We start from the raw sequence: 14009 nt of genomic DNA on the forward strand, positions 1-14009 counted from the left end.
GACGGTGAAAACAAATGTTCCGAAGAGCGTCGGCGTCTGCGCTCACCTTCCTTCACGGCTGCGCACTCGTGAGTCCCAACTGTCGTCAGCTCAGATTTAGTCCACGGAATTTCCAGGGAGGAACAGAGAAGGCTGGATGGACGACTCCCCGGTGGATAGGTGCAACAGCCGAGGGCTTGCACCGCAACTGCCGTAAATCCACGGTGTGGCGGACGCACACTCGCAACAGCCAATCAACGGGCTGCAACGCTGGCACATGTGATCAGACCGGAGAACCCGGATGTTCGTTTGTTTTGTTTTTAATAGCCAAACTCAAACACACAGTCATATGGCTCCCGTCTCGTCACGAACCGTCCCAAGTTCTGTGTCATCCGGGCTCTGCCCACTAACGGACTTCGCTATTGGTTACCTCCTCTCCGACCCAACCAATAGCGAAGCTCGTTAGAGGGCGTCGCGCGTATTCATTGAACTGAAGTTACACGAGGGCAACCGAACATTTCTCAACTGTGGGGACTTCAGCGTCGCCTCTTTCCCAGCACGAGCTCAGTTATGTGGCGTGACGTCACACATCTTTGACAGACAAGACAAACCAGTGACGTCATGAGCACCCATCACTGACCTGTGACGTCACACATCTTTGACAGACAAGACAAACCAGTGATGTCATGAGCACCCACCACTGACCTGTGACGTCACGACTCGACGGACCTTCCTCAGGGAGACCTCAGGAGTCGGGCTGGTCGTCGTCGCAGGGTTCCACCAGTGGATGGCAGTAGGCCTCTTCAGAAGCCTGGTGAATCCGCCTGACGTCACCGCCCTGCAAAACATGGTCAACTGAAACAGACTGTGGACAAACCACTCTACTTTTTCCACTGAAGAAAGAAAAAGGAGGGAGGAGAGGGACAAAGATAGAAGAAGGCGTTGGAAAAAGAGTGAAAAGAGGGAGGGAAGACAAAACAGGCCAAAGGAAAGAAAGGATGACGGTTGAAAGAGACAGTAATGGAGGGAGGAAATGGGAAGAAAGGATGACTGATCAGGAAAAGTGGGAAGGCAGCAGTGTGAGCTCAGGCATCCACAGAGACTCAGAGTAGAGCGGGCGCTTCTTTGGCAGTTTGGATCAGACGGGGAGGAAGCCATGGGGCACAGCTGGGACAGAGACAAGGTGGAAGACCCGGCAACAGACGAGGACAGCGAGGCCAGGTGTCGCTGTGCACCACTGTGAGGTGCGGACGCACCACCAGGGGGCGCTGGCTTTCATATTCCCCGACACACCTGGCTCCGCTGCTCCAGATCTCAGAACACGTCTGAAACCGTCTCCATCATCCTCCTCCATGCGCACTCTCGGCTCACGTGGCAGTTATTTATCTGCACCCGTCCGCGGGTCGATCTCAGCGCACGCGTCTTCACTCGGCTCAATTAGTGGCTCCAGTTCTGCTCATTTAGCTGGGTGAGGACGCGGCAGTTATTTAGTGTCCCACTCAGTCGATGGTGAGAAACCATAAATTATTCTTAAGTGGATAGGGAGGGTGAGACATGCTGGCAAGAGCTGGAGGAAGCAGGAAGCCAGAGGAAGGGAAGAAGAAGAAGTCAGCAAGGAGCTGGAGCAAATATGAAAGTGACATAAGCGCTATATATTGATTGATATAGATATGATTTTTCCACTGAATGCTGAACTTGCTAAAGGGCTGTAGGTCTCATCATGTGACAGTCTTCACTCCAAGCTCATGACAACATCACGTATCTCCTCGAAGAAGACTCAGTGAAGAGGTCACCAGCTGAGACATTCAACCAAGGACTCCTGACATGGTCCAGAAAAGTCAACAAATCTGGCTGTGAAGAACGCCATCTAAACTCTCAGTGCTTGGTGTGGGGTTCTCAACCTCACGTTGATGTTGATGTGTGTTCCGAGCTGCAAGGACAGAGATCAATGGAGCAAATGGTAGAATGAAAACATCCAGAGGGATGTGAAGATAGGGGGAAGGATGCAAATGCTAGATCGACTGGAATCCAACCGCTGAAGACCACGAGCATGTGCCGGCTCAGCATTCAGGACCGAACCTGCCGCAGCTTCACCACCGGAGGTCTGAGTGTCGCTCACCACATGTCTCTCTCTCTTTCTCTCAGGGGGCGCAGGTATGCGTCAGGCCTCATAAATTGCTCTCCGCCTTCAGCAGTCATCAGTTGCCACGGCAACCTCAGATGGGATGAGGACCTTCTGCTGCGGCAGCCGAATAAACCCCGGTGCTTGTTGTCTTCCAGATGTATGTGGTCAGAAGGTTCCCTCCTGCGACGTGGAGGCGACAGCAAACTTCCTCCTGGTTCCAGTCACCTGAGTGGTGTCTCTGTGGAGACAAAGAAGGCGAGAGTGTTTAGTATGCGCGGCCCACTCGCCCCATCTGCTTCGTGCAGCAGTGGCCCTCGTATAACTGTCTGCAGGCCCCCGGCCACATAAAGAACGCCTCGCATTTGATGTAATTCTGCTAAATTAATGACAGCTTTACTCATTACGAGCCGAGAGGGAATGATCAGAGTTTGATCGCCCGTCTGATCGGGTCCCGCGGCAGGATGTGGCAGGACGTTTGACTCAGGAGCTCCGGTGATCATAGATCTGCGCAGGCAAAGGGACTCAGAGCAGGTTGCACTGACAGGTTCAGGTCATGGGACAGAGCACCGCGTGTCAGTGTTCAAGGTCGTGCATGGAGTGAAAGCACAGCCTCTTGGAGTGGCCTGTGGAGTGAAACCCATCGTGCTGTCGAGGATCCCGGCAGCGTTTCTGGGGAAAGTGGGCTGAGTTGAACCGCGTGGAGAGAACACACAGGTGACGCAATGACCTTTTATGAGAGCAGCTTTACTGTGCTGGTGATTGGGAGGAGGTCTGAAATGAGATGGAGGTCTACAGGCAGAATTGATCGCTGGAATGAGCTGCAGGAGCCAAATTCCTCTCCTGGCTTTAGTGCCGGCTACCCACCGCCACCTCCGCTCCTCCCGCTTTACAAGCCGGCTGGGCTTCATGTTTTACTGGAGCCTCCGCGTGTGTGGCCCACATCAAACCTGGGCCGCCTTAACTGAGACCAGCTCAGAGATCAGTTGGCCGAGAACTGGGCCGCTATAAAGTCCACAAACACGACAACAGGTCTGGCTCAAGGGATCGCTGCCCAGTTGCCTGTTTTGGCTGGGAAACTCCTCTTTCACCCTTCATTCCCACCTGTTAGCATTTAGCACTTTTAGTTGGCATTTTCCTGTTCCATTACAAGAAGACGCGTCCACATCAGTGGAAATTCAAGTCGTGTGAAACAAAATTCAAAATACTAATTGCTTTATCAACCATTTTGTGTGTATATATATATATATATATATATATATATATATATATATAAATGTTTTATACATGATCCTAAAATTATCTGAAGTAAAATGACGGTGTCGAGGTTTGTGGTTGGCATTGGGGGAGGAACATCCGGGCTTCCCGTCATAAGTCAACTGGAACTTGCAGTGTGTGCTGACATTCATGTATCATGACCCAGGTCTGTGTTCTGGGTGAATATGGTCGTTTTATGTGTTACTTTTGCTCACGCGATCTTTATACGCTGGAAAAGAGTTTAATAGTGCGACTCCAACCACCTGCGCCTCAACACCACCAAGACCAGAGAGATGGTGGTGGACTTTAGGAGACCCAGGCCGCATCCAGAACCGCTCACCATCAAAGGAGATTGTGTGGAGGTGGTTCACACTTACAAATACCTGGGAGTGCAGTTGGATGACAAACTGGACTGGACTGCCAACACTGATGCTCTGTGCAGAAAGGCACACATGTACTTCCTCAGAAGGCTGGCGTCCTTCAACATCTGGAAGCAGCTGCCACAAATCTTCTACCAGTCTGTGGTCGCGAGCGCCCTCGTGTATGCAGTAGTGTGCTGGGGGAGCAGCTTGAAGAAGAAAGATGCGGCACGCCTGGACAAACTGGTGAGGAAGGCAGGCTCTGTTGTTGAAACAGAGCTGGACAGCCTCACATCAGTGGCAGAGCGACAGACATTGAACAGGCTTCTGTCCATATCATGGACAATCCTAGTCATCCTCTGCACAACACCATCTCCAGACAGAGGAGCAGTTTCAGTGACTGCTGTCATTGTCCTGCTCCACAGAGACTGAGGAGATCATTCCTCCCTCACGCCATTCGGCTCTTCAACAATTTTCGGGGAGGACGATAGAATGGACAAATACACTCTGGACTCACTACACACTCACACCAAAGACACACACACACACATTCACATGCTGGACTGTTGTTGTTTTTTCTTATCTTATTTGTAGTATTGTTTTTTACTTGCTCTTATGTTTCCACCTCTCATGCTGCTGGAAATGGAAATTTCTTCTGTTCGGAGATTAATAAAGTATCTATCTATAAAGCGGCCGCGATGGACCACACGGAGGAGCGTCATGTGGAGGCGCGTGCTGCACAAAAGTGGTTGAGGTTTGACTGTTGCCGCGGTCGCTCGCTCTCAACAAGTTTGTTGGCCTCAATTAACGGACAGTATTTCGTGTTTTAGGACAGAGGCATTTATTTACATGTAGTGCCATGTCTCTCTCCTCTGACATTCATTTATCATGTCCCCCCCGCCCCCCACCTTCTGCCTTCTCCACCAGCTTTTATATTTCGGGCAGAGCCCACAACCTTCCTCAGAGCACTGACCTTTCTGCTTTCAAACGAAGCTGCGCTCTTCGGTTACGAGTCTTCCGAGGACTGCAAAACACTAAGGATTCCGATAGAACGGCTCCTAAAAGCACCCGGCTAAATTCCTTTTTACATTTCCCGGCGTCTTCTCTGTGCCGGTGGCATTAATGCCCGCCCTAATGAGAGCAGAGCAATGAAACTGCGACACACACACACACACACTGGTGGCTAATGGCTCCTCATCAAATGTCATGTATGTTTGAGGTGATTTATGGAAACCGGGTCGGCCCACTCAGCGCTTCATCAGAACCAAACCATTTTTCATGGCTAACCTGCTTTGTGGCCTTTTAAGAAGACATTATGTGATTAAAGTGCTTCTATTAAAGCGGGCGGAATGACAAAGAACCTTCATGATGTCATTTGTTTCGTTGGGCCCAAATCTCACCCAGCGATGTCAACAGGCTGCTGCAGGGGGATTTGGGGTCGCTCGTTCAGCCCGGGAGCTCATGAGCTGCTGACGCGACTGACCCCTGCGGGTTTGACCTCTGTGAAGGCATGGTACAGGCGTGACACAGCTCCACCAACATGCACCCGGCCTGGACTGGGACGGTCAGCTGGAGCACAGCGTGATGATTCACTCGCCTGTGACACACTCCACCGCATCATCCAGGACCTGAACGGCTCTGGTCACGGCAGCTTTACGAGCAGACCTTCACAAACACGGTGACGCCGTGTGCTAATTCATAAAAGTGAGGCGTCTGTGGTGCGGAAGAAGACCTGCCCTGAAACCAGAGCTCCCGTGTGCCTGTCATAAAGCAGCAGTGAAGGCAGCTGCAGCCGCACAGCCCCTGGTTGCTTAGCTGCACGGGATGAACTCACTGGAGTCTGCAACACCTCCTGCTGTCGAGCTTCTGCGTGTCGCCATGGCAACCTGGAATGACTGATGGGCCGGCCCGGCTAAAACATATGTGGTATTACCCGTCTCCGTGTGGCTCCTCTCTATGAATCACTGATCTCATCATCAGACGGTTCCTCCCCTCCCCTGCCCGCCGTCACAGCTCACCTCCCGGGAATCCTTTATGGATCTGCCAGGCTCATCAGAGGAGGAGAGTCGGGTCGGCTGTAAATCTTAGCAGGTGGAGGAGAGGCGGCAGTTGCTGGGTTTCCTCCACATCCCTGCAAGCACACCTTCTCCTGATGGTGGGTCGGAGCACACACACACACACACACACTCTCTCACATAGGTTGGTTTCTCATTGCCATAGCCCTTTCCCCAGCCTCTTCTGCTGAAACTTAACCATACAAAACTACCTTAACCAGGACCAGAACCAAACAAACCAAGTTATAATGACTCAGTTATTTTGAGGACTTCATCCTCAAATTGAGGCCTGAACTTGTGAGGTCCAGTAAAATGTCCCCACAATGCAAAATGTCTGTTGAGTGTTGTTGTCAAGACCACACCAACCAAGACCAAGACATTACCGTGACTGGAGAATATTGAGACAGAGACAAGATCAAGACATTTGGAGGTCAAGACCAGCAGCGCAGTCTTCAGACACCATACTGCTGTTAGGGTCTCCTAACCACTGTGGCCCTTCAGCGGATCCGTTTCAGACCCCTGATAAATATCAAAGAAAAAAAAGGACTGAACTGAACAAAAAGACAGAATAATTCTTTCAGTCTTGAGTACTGGAACACTAGTTTTGAAGAAATAGTCCCCACAAGAATAGCGATACAAGTACACTTTCTCTGCCGAGGAACAATCACAGCAGCTGCCTCCTCTAGAGCAGGGACGGCCAACCAGTCGGAGGCTCATTGCCACACTGTTTCACTGTGCTGCTGAGCAGAGCCACATGCTACAAACATGTCAGGCCGTGAGGCTTCACCCGAACAGCTGGTCACGTGACTCAGTATAGCAGTAAAGCACATGCCTGTGTGTCACAAGGTTGCTGGTCTCTTGTGCATGTCTTTTTCAAACATTTGACTCTGATCCTCCTGGAAATATCAAGCAGCGTAGATAGAAACGTGGGCGCCATTGACTTGACTTCTCTATTTTTGGACGTGGCTCATGACATGACGTGGAACTAAGACATGTCAGTGGTGTTGATGGTGGATCTGATGACGCTCCAAGTCTTATGTGGCAGCACGGTTCATTGTTTATGTTTCAAAGTCAGACGCAAGTCAGCCTCTGAACAATATTTTGACATTTCGCTGGAATAGCTCTTGCTTTTCTGTCCTATTTCCTGTATAAACGATCATCTCAGTAGCAACTTGACCAAAATCGCAGCTCATTTGGTGAAGAGCCGCATGAAACCGGGGAATCCGTGCACTAGAGCCACACGTCCACATGTGGACACTAACCACTCCACAATGCAACTTGATGAGTCAGCACGTTTACACAAGCAAGCGAAAACGCATTCAAAGATGGGCGACACGCACCATGACGACCCATGCAATGGCGGCCCTTGCTCAACACACTCAGTGTCTCCCTCTCCTGGCGAAATGGCCGAGCTCTGTCAGCAGAACAGGTCATTACGCCACCTAGCGGCTGGTCAGTGCAGGTCTGCTGCAGGCTGAAAGCATGGTGAGCAAGTTGGAGGCCTCTGTGTCCTCCAGCACATGAGAATCAGCCTGGAGCTCTGTCGCTGCCACTTCCTGAAGCTGCACTGCAGTGAGGACTTTCCTCCGCTCGCCCCCTCATCCCCCCATCGGAGAAATAAGGATTTTTACAGAGTTTGCGCAGTAAAGGCAGAGGAGCAGATAGCCCATAAATCTAACCATAAAAATGTTCAGTTGTCAGAGGTGCCATCAGCCATCAATCCTGGCGGCGCGCTGATGAAGGGGAAATAGGTGATAAAAAACACCATTTTAGGGAAATTATGTCCAGTCTTCCATTTGGCAAGTGCTGCAGTCGCATCGCCACGGAATCTTAATCACCGGGCGAGGACGGAGACTTGTGGTGTGACGGGGAGGAGGGGACCCCAGAGGGAGGGTGAGGAGGTGGTGAGGAGGAAGATGCAGTGGGGAGACGGTGAGGGAGGAGGAGTGTGCAGTGGGGGAGGAGCAGGCGATGGAGGAGAACGATCCCGGGCTAGAGGTGTCTCCTTCCTCTCTCACATCTGCTGCTCTTTGTTCAGGGCTTCTCTCCTGATGCGTCTTGCCGTGGGCTCCCCGATTGTCCCGGGTCACCTGGCTCCTCATCTGAAGCTGGCCCATGTAAGGTCAGGGGCTGCCTGCAGCAGCGGTGGGACAGTCAACGCACCACTGCAGCGCGGTGATTTAGAAGCAGCAAGTGACACCAGGCTCGTCCATCCCCGTGATAAATGCCTCCATTGTCTGATCCGTGGCTCCCCTTTTAATCTGAGGTCGTTCGTTAATTAATTTGAATGGGCCGGACGGGCTGCCGATCGGCTCCGCCGCTCCCCGCCAAGTGATGTCATTCCTCAGAGGAGCGCGACGCTCTGCGAAATGGACGCGGCGATGCGCGGCCCGCGCCTGTGGCCCCTTTAAAAAGTAGTGCCCCGGTCCATTCATCACCGGGAGGTGCGAGCTGGTGCCGAGAGCTCGTTAGCCGCGCGCAGGTGGCAACGCTATATTTCTCACTTAAGGATGAAGGCGCCTATTGATTGAGCACACGGAGGAGAGCGTTGGGCTCCCCGGAGTTTATGGAGTGCGCAGTGACTTCACTCGCCTGCCGCCGCTCAGGGACGAGGCGTCATGTATCTACGACCGGGACTCTGGTCCTCGGGCACCCACATGCGGAGGCCACAGGGAGGCGCCCAGCCCGCGTGTCAGCGCTCCATCAACCGCACCTGAGGAAACTTCCCCCTCACCACATGTTGACTGTCTCTGCAGTGATATTTTGGACATTTCACATCGACCTTTGACCCCTCGGGAAGAATGGACAGGTGGGGCCAAACGTTCCCCTAGATATTCTCGGTCAAAGGTCCCGGTCGAGCCGTATGAACCAACAGCCTTCGACAAGCAAGTCAGGAGCTGTGCTGCCACCTGCAGGCCGCCTGCGGGACTGTAATGCAGCGTCCCGAGAACGCTCGCGCAGGTACCTCACATCCGTTTCAATGTACATGAGATCTCGCACGGCGACACTGATGGGTGTGTTGCGCGACGCTTCAGGGCGGAGACGCGCCAATTAAGGCAAACGGTGTTCGTCAGGTTGGTCGTGTCGCAGCAACAGTGTCGCTGGCGAGGAGCAGTCCCTGCCTCGGCCACTGAGGGGCGGTCGAACACACACGGTCGCTGCTGCTCCCGACTCAGGATTGCGTTGTGATCCACAACTGTGTTTAATTCAGGCGCATCTTCTCGATGAACCTCCTCGGGTTCCAATGCTGATTGGAGTCACATACCCCGTCTCATTGTTGTGTTTACTACATGAAAGACTTGACGGCCTGTGGAACCGCAGGTCTGAAGGAGGCTCCACCAGGGGCCACCTGGGGCCTGGCATCCCAGGGACTCGGCACAAAGGGGCAAACCTACAGTAAACAAAAAGTTCAAGAATAAAGTCAGCTGAACTCTTGAGCCAGTGAGCAAAGCACGTGCTCCAGAACAAAGGCAATTTTAAAGCACCACGAATGGCAGGAAAGCTGTGACAAAATATATCAGACGGGTTTCAGCGTCCATCACAAAAACGAGCCCGAAAACTCCACGTTATTGTCCCATAAACCCAAAACATGGAGTTGTAATTCAGCTGCAGTAAAAGTGCGCTCTCTTGTCTCGTCTGGCAGCGAGGAGAAACGTGAGCTCGCGACTGAGCTGGAGATGTTTACATGTCTACTAATGTCACTTCAGCGGATGAGACTTCTGGTGTTCAGATACACTCAACACTGACATGTAAAAAACTGCTCTGATGGAGTTACACTAGCACACACGTTCACTCACTCACAGGTTTGAGGGGGCCTTTCATTGCCATCACCCTTTCCCCAGCCTCTTCCCCAAAACCTAACCATCCAAAACACATGGCTAACCTGAACCAGGACTCTGAACCCAGTTAAAATGACCTAGTTATTTTGAAGTCTTCATCCTCAAACTGAGGCTTAACCTTGTGGGTCCAGCAAAAGGGCACTACAAATGTCTAAGGGTCCTACAAGGAGGCATTTTCCCCAAAACTGGACACTCTTCATTTGTGCCTGTGAGAAAAGTTGGTGTTTAAGCTGTGGCTCCATCACTAGCGGGTGTCACGTTGTTGACTGACCAACAGATAGGTTTGGCCTCAGATCTTTTCAGCCCAAATCTCCTTCTGCCACCAGCAGAGCCGGCCGTGTGACAGCACATGGACGCTGCTAGTTTCAAGCCATGGTCAGAGTAAGGCATCTGGACATCCCTGGCGTGTAAGCGTGTTGCTGCTGTGGCTTGTGCTTCCAGGCCCGCGTCACTTCTGTTTTCTCAGCCCACCGCAACACAAAAGTCATAAAGCTTTTTTCTCCCTCTTTTTTGCGCCGACGACGCTAAAATGAACACCTGTAACTCCACTCACTGCCGGCGGCTACATGACTCAGGGGAATGAGGACGCGCGGCCAAACAGATAGTTTACTCTCCATCCGACATTCTCTCCGCTTCAGACCTTTGCTGCAGGACAACATCTGAGCGGACGCCATTTTGCTGTTTGCAGTGGGTGGAGGAGGGGCGGGGAAGCCGTGGTTTCATGGAGATTCAGTCAGAAAGCATTTACGCAGCCTCAGGTCCACTCATGATTTACAGCCTGTGTGGACATCTGCAAGCAACTTGCGCACCTTCAAATGCTCTCGCTGGGCTCTGGCAACCCCAGGGAATGGTCATCTCACTGAGAGGTTCCTGACACCAGCTCTCCACCCGGGCCCTGCTCCTGGACTGGGCAGGGCCGGCGCAGCGCTCCTGTACCGTGTACGCAGCCGTTAATGGAGCAAAACTCTGTAAATACATAGTACGAGTGGCAAAGGTGCAAGTATGGAAATGTGCAACTCCACTTGCAAGTGAGCAACTTCACTTCCATATATATTGGATATGTACATAAAAAAAATCTCCGTGATCGTAACCAGCTCCACAAATGGCGACCTGCCGTGTGTGTCAGATTGGATGTGTTCAGACACGTGACCCTTGTTACACTCCTTGCCCAGATGGAAGATCTGTAAATGCGTACAGCTACTTGTATAGTTGCGCGCCAAAACAGCATTTGCTTGGATGAGGAAACACAGTGACGGAGTCAGGAGGACGTGCTGTAAACACATAATTTTTATGCAGTTGTCAAATGCTATTGCAGATAATTACAGTAGGTGCTTCACATACGTAAAATCCAAATTGAATTCACTTTTTTTTTCCATCTTAGTTTTCTGTATGGAATGTTGAAAGTGACAATACATGGCATATCAAAATGCACTATTTGCGTGAACGCAGTAAACCATTGAACAAATAGTGGGCTAATCTTAGCTAATTTTGTCGTCTACAATAGCATTTAACAACTACATAAAAATGAACTAACCTTTTTTGCGCTTCCTAGAGGCAGGAAGCTGTATTGCTCGCTGTAGGCATTGACAGATCTTCCAGTACGGCAAGAGCACAGCTTAAGTCTGACCACATCTCATCACAGAGACATGGCAGGAAGATTCATACATTTGTTGATCCGTCTACACATTCAGATCTACGTACACATTTGCTGATCTGGCTACAAACACACATTTTTTATATACATATTCCATAAATATGAAAGTGAAGCAGCACACTTGCAAGTCGAGTTGCACATTTATAGATCAAACTCTATATTTACAAGTCAAATGCTATCACATACTAACTAATGCATTTGCTCCAATAACGGCTCCATAGTCTTCATGCTGGTGCGTGGAAGAGTTCGCTGCTCCACCACCACAGCGCAAATGTCTGTGACCGAAGAACTTCGCCCTGCTTCAGTTTCAGCCGTCGCACGATCTCAAACTCCTGTCACCAGTCGTCGTGACGACCCATGCTCAGCTTCTCTGATCAGAGCGAGCGCGGAGTGTATTCAGGTTTGTCCGTCAGTATTGATCTCCATATGCCACGCCCCTCTCGTCCTGTCTGTCAAGTTTAGTGTCTGCTGCCCTTGCGTGTCAGACCTCTACCTCTCCAGCTGGACACATCAATCCTTCTGACAGCTGCTCGACACCCTCACCAGGCCGCTCCCGGGAAGGAAAGTTGGCCAAAACGTCCGACAAAGTCACTCTCAGCCGCCAAAGCCTGGAACCCTGACACAAGGTTGCTGTCGGCGACCGCCCGGCCTCATCAATAACGGGTTAGTGGCGTGGGTGGCACAGGCTCTCCGGCCTCTGACTCGCCGACGGAGGCCCGGATGGATCTGGTATGTGCCGTGGAGGAGGCAGACGAGATAATTGCTGGGCCGTCCGCCGCTCCAGACTTTCAAGTGCTGGCTGCCTTTGAGCGTTTTACACCCGGGTGGCTGAATGGCCCGCAGGGAAGCCAGGTCTTTGCTGATTTACGAGCCAGTCTCTGGCCTTTGTTTCTCAAGACCCACGACGACTTCATCCCCGCCTCAAAGAGACGCTGTCGTATTTCACTTGCTGGTTTATCGTGTCGAAAATACAACGATGCGTTCAAACATTCCAAGAGACGTTGTCATGAAACACTGTAACAAGGAGGTGTGGAGACACGTCGGTGATGCGTACCTGGGGGTACGCTGCAACACAACCGAGCCCAGTCTTCGTCACAAGCGAGAGCACGTGGTGGGACCAGCATGGACACCGCGCCACACCTGCACCATTGTGTTGCTTTCAACTACACATTCTGAGTCCCCCCCCCCCCCCAGACTCTTCTCAAAACTGCAGCAACTCTCCCACTCCAGTTTGATATTTGAAAGCATGGAACAAACCCGGCTCTCCAGGTCCAATGGAGCACATTCCCGGCGCCGGCCAGCAGGCGCTCCCTGCCAGCTCTATAAATGCCCAGATGTCAGAAGCAGAGAGGCCCGACGGGAGGAAAATGATGACGGAGAAAACGGTGGTAAATACTTTGCTGCAGGCTCCAGCGACTGCAGCCGCCGTGACGGGCGAGTGATGGATGAGTGACGGCTCGTCGCGCGTGATTTAAACACCGAAGCTCGTGACTCACTCGGAGACAAGTTTGCAGCTTCGCGTTCATTGTTGAGTGACAGCTTGACTAACGACGCAGTGACAATCACATCGTCAAGCACAGTCCAACAAATTCAGGTGGTCGGCCAGTTGTGGGGACTCACCTCATGCCGCATCACAGTTGGTGGCACCGCGCCCTGAGAGTGGCAGTAGAGAGCAGCCATCTGCAACACAAAGATGACATCCTTTGACTCGGGGCAGGGCTGACCCACAGGGTTTCACTCATTTAGCCGCAAGATCCTGAACCCCACAGCACCCCGATTTTGAATCGCATGGTGTGGGTTGAATTCAAGTGACACACCCTGCACTGTAGCCATTAGAGCTACAGTCATGATCCCAGCTCTCTGCTGAAATATTGGTGTCCCAGTCACATTGCTTCACTTCCTAACCAGGGGGTGACATCACGCCTTGTGTTTTGCCCGGGACCATGTGTCACTGTGAGCGACCCGCTTGCTCCCAGTGCAGCAGCAGTTTTCTGAAGTTCTCACGAAGCCCATCTCTGACACCCAGGGTCCAGTCTCTCCAGCAACAAGTCCCCCATGTTCCCACATGTCTGGCGTTGTGGCTTGCCTGGTCTATAGAAAGACGGTGGCAACAAACGCACAGGCATCTCTCCAATGTCTGATGGAGAGCTGAGAGTTGGTGCAGACTCATGTCCTCTGCTCGTTTCCATTTGCAGGGACTAAAACAATTGAGGACAAAAGCAGAGACGCATTGACTTGATTATTGGCAGCAAGACTCCAGACGTGGGAGTGGATGCGCCGCCGATCACGTGACCACCAGCATGGCGAGGAAGAGGAGCTCTAGAATGTTCAAACTCAATCAGAACTCCCAACAAAAGTTGGAGGCAGAATTTGAGTGAGCCTCATTCCTACATTTACAGCCGGGAGTATAAAAAACTTGACAGTTGACTGTTAAACAAGATTAAAAAACAGTTATAGACTGTAAAAGCTCCAGTAAAGAGGCACTTCTCTATGTGAGTTATGACCTGATGAAAAAAGATATGGCTCATGAACCATCTATAAATACTGCTAATACGACCAGAAAGCTTGGTGTAATAGTTTTGGTTACAGCTAATTTGAAACGGGAACACACCGATACACGTCTGCTTCTCCACGCGGGACTGCGCGCTGGCAGGTACTGGTCACCCAGCTTCAGGCCGACAGGTGGGAGGAAAGCGCGTTGAAGCAGCCTTGCTCTTCTGTCTTCTTGAGGGTTGGACTTCCAGA

General features: G+C 51.6%; 1 protein-coding gene across 5 annotated transcripts in view; it reads right to left on the reverse strand.

Moving 5' to 3' along the window:
• The window catches only part of csad (cysteine sulfinic acid decarboxylase), a 44437-nt gene that overhangs the window by 7427 nt on the left and 23001 nt on the right, over window positions 1-14009 (reverse strand). For 3 of the 5 annotated variants that reach the window (XM_053850489.1, XM_053850484.1, XM_053850482.1), the window contains exons 3-5: window positions 12885-12944; window positions 2099-2342; window positions 685-817 (exon numbers count right to left, since the gene is read on the reverse strand). The gene's annotated coding sequence lies outside the window, so the exon portion shown is untranslated. Of the gene's footprint in view, window positions 1-46; window positions 571-684; window positions 818-2098; window positions 2343-12884; window positions 12945-14009 lie in introns of those variants that run through there. The other 2 variants (XM_053850490.1, XM_053850486.1) reach the window with 1 other exon arrangement.

This window comes from Synchiropus splendidus, chromosome 18, assembly GCF_027744825.2.
Source record: "Synchiropus splendidus isolate RoL2022-P1 chromosome 18, RoL_Sspl_1.0, whole genome shotgun sequence".
Lineage (NCBI taxonomy): Eukaryota > Metazoa > Chordata > Actinopteri > Syngnathiformes > Callionymidae > Synchiropus > Synchiropus splendidus.